At 53.2% G+C, this 2,960-nt stretch overlaps 1 long non-coding RNA gene across 1 annotated transcript; it reads left to right on the top strand.

Moving 5' to 3' along the window:
• The first annotated feature begins 1,314 nt into the window (after window positions 1-1,314).
• Window positions 1,315-2,960, top strand: LOC116635873. Its single transcript, XR_004300221.1, has 3 exons — window positions 1,315-1,499; window positions 1,698-1,818; window positions 2,205-2,960. It is a non-coding gene; the product is annotated as an uncharacterized LOC116635873 (long non-coding RNA).

Genomic DNA, 2,960 nt, shown 5'->3' with positions numbered 1-2,960 from the left:
AAAAAAAATGAAAAACAAAAACTCAAACAAAAATGTGTACACAAATGTTTATAGCAGAGTTATTCATGATAACTGAAAAGTAGAAAAAACCCAAATGTCCATCAATGTGAATGGATAAACAAAATAAGGTATATTCATGTAGTGGAATATTATTTGGCCTTAAAAAGAATGAAGCACTGATACATGCTCCAGCGTGGAGAAACCTTGAAAACACTATGCTAGGTAAAAGAAGCCAGACACAAAAGATCACATATTCTGTGATCCCATTTACACAGCGTGTCCAGAATAGACAAATCCATCAAAACAGAAAACAGATTAGTGGGTTGCTCTAGGCTAAAGAAAAGAATGGATAGTGACCACTTTGCGTGTATGGGACTTCTTTTTTTGGGGGGGGTGACAAAATGTTCTGGAATCCAATAGTTGTAATGGTTGCACAACATCGTGAATGTAGTAAAAGCCATTGAATTGTACACTTTAAAATGGTTAAGATGGTGAACTTTACGTTATGTGCATTTTTGAAAAAGGAATATGGGATGCTCAAATATGATGATGCATTCTGAATTTTCCAGGAGGGAGTCTTTCAAAATAAGTGCCCAGGAAATATTAACAAGTGAGCCTCCTCCCAACTGGCCTCTAAGGCATTGTTCTCTTCTCATTGGTCAGGGGCATTCTCATCAGCTCAGCAACCCTCTCCCATTGGCTGGATCCTTGATGCTAAGGGTCTGAGCGAGAACCCGGTTCCCCAGGCCCTGCAGCAGGGGAGAGAGGAAGCCGGGGACAACGGCCAAGCTTTCTTTAGGGGTATGGGGCCCCACGAGCTGGATGAGGCTGGTCAAGCATTTCTCTCAAGTGAGAGGTCTTTGGTTGGTTGGAAAATGCCAGAAACTGACGTTAGGAGGGTCTGAACTGCAGCTCTGCCCCTAACTCTTGTGAGACGTCAGGCCAAGTGCCTTCTGGATGGTGCTTTCTGTTCTCCCAGAGTCCTCACTCTGGGAAAACAGATAGCCTGCGATTCCACGGCCTGGTAAATATAAAGCAAGGGGCACTGCCCTCGGAGGCCAGACCGGGGCGGACCCCCGTTCCGGCGTCCTGGGGCTCCGTCCCCCCCTCCCCCCGCCACCACCTTCCCGGAGAGCAGCGTCCCTCTGCAGCCCACGCACCCCGCGGATTCGGGGCCGCCCCTCCCCCACTCCTGTCCGCGAACGTGACGCACGACGGTCGGCGGGGAGGTCCGGGGGAGGAGCTCGGCCTCTGATTGGAAGAGGGGCGTGGGGGCGGGGCGACGGGCGTGGCCAACGGCAGGAGCCCGAGCCATTGGCCGTTAATTTCGGGCAGCGCCTTGCTTAGTCTCTTCGAGACGGCTCTGAGTTGACTTTGTAGCTGACAAACCGGTTTAGGGGCATCCCCCTCTCCAAGGAAGATCAGAACTGCTTTAAGGATGCAGGAAAATCCCCGAGGCCCAAGCTGTGGGGAACTGGGCACCCCCTCGCTTACCCCAGGTTGGTTGCAGAAGTTGCGGCCTTCGTCCCCGGGACCGCCGCTCTGTCCTCCTCCTCTGGACGCTGCCCCGCGCTGCAGGCCTGGGGGCTGGGGGCCGCTCGAAGCCCCTGCTGAGCCCCCTCCCCTTGCCGCGGGCTCACCCTCGCATTTCCACCCTCTTTTCTCCCTTTACCTGTGTATTGTATCTCTCGTGGAAGGATGCCATTCTCCTTCCCGAGGGGTCGCCGCCTGCAGGCAGTGGGAGAGCGCCGGACGCAAGGAGCGGGATGAGCCTGGCGGAGCTGCGCAGCCGGCCCGGCCCCCTCCCGAGGCGCTGGGGTGAGGGGGTTTGCGGGATGTTCCTCCTTCTCCTTTCCTTCTCACCTCCCTTCCCACCGCGAGGGGAGGGGGCTTGGGTTGGACGGAACTACAGACCTGGGGGCAGGAGATCTCCTCTGCAAGGACGGGGGAGGGCCGGGGGGGGGGGGCATGGGAAACACACTAACCCCTTGTGAACGTGTCCTCTCACCTGAAACATGACAGGACGGTAACACCGCCGAGGTCAAGAGTCTCGGTGAGAATGGGAGTGAAGTGAATGTCTTTTGAAAACAAGTGTACTACAGATTGCTTGTAGTTTTAACTTGTGGTTTTAACGGTGTCGGCTTTGCCCCCACTGCCGCCTTTCCGTGTATCAAGTTTCTCCTGATTTCCTTTTGCTTTCACAGGACTGGTCACTGCCCATGATCATCAGTCAAGCCATAACCAAGAGCATGGAGGCTGTCTATTTGTGCACATGGTCATCTTCTAGGAACTAGGGAAGCCACCCTTCAGGAGTCCCCATCACAGTGGGACTATGCCAGGCTCCTCCTTTTGCAGCCTTTACTGAAGTATTAGCTATCTGGAAAAGGATCTGCTAGTAGGACCTGGGGCTTTTGTTCCCTTCACCACACACTCCTCTCCCCCTCGAGATATCCAGTACTGTCCCTTCAGGGAGGAGATTTGAGCTTTGCTCAGGCAGCAGGAGAAGACCTAGCCCTCGCCGGTCTTGGTTCCTTCAAAGGTCAGGGCTCATAGGATTCCTCAGTAAAGTGGGCTGGGCATGAGCAGGAACCCCACTGTAGGCTTTTGTATCAGTTCATCTTTTCCCCCTTTGTCCCAGAGCTCAGCTCAGACCCAAAGGCTCTTCCATTTACCATCAACATGGAAACTTGTCTCTTTACATGGGTGTATTCTCCCTCTTTTGTGCATTATCTTGTTCCTCAAAACTGCCCTTCCACGAAGGAGGCCTGTGGAGTCAAGGGGCCTGGCCAGACACCCAGAGGTGACTGAGGCCCTCAGACCTCAGGTTGGGTAGACCAATTTAATAAAGGCTTTATGTCCTTGACTGCCGGGACTTGTGAGTGGTGTGCTGAATCAGAAGACTGGATAGTCCTTCTTTCTTTCCATCCAAAACCAGTGCATGTTGTTTGTGCCACAGAGAA

The sequence above is a fragment of the Phoca vitulina genome, unplaced genomic scaffold (genome assembly GCF_004348235.1).
Source record: "Phoca vitulina isolate PV1807 unplaced genomic scaffold, GSC_HSeal_1.0 scaffold11, whole genome shotgun sequence".
NCBI lineage: Eukaryota > Metazoa > Chordata > Mammalia > Carnivora > Phocidae > Phoca > Phoca vitulina.
Note: the sequence above shows the minus strand (reverse complement) of the source record. Positions and strands in the feature narration are given on the sequence as shown.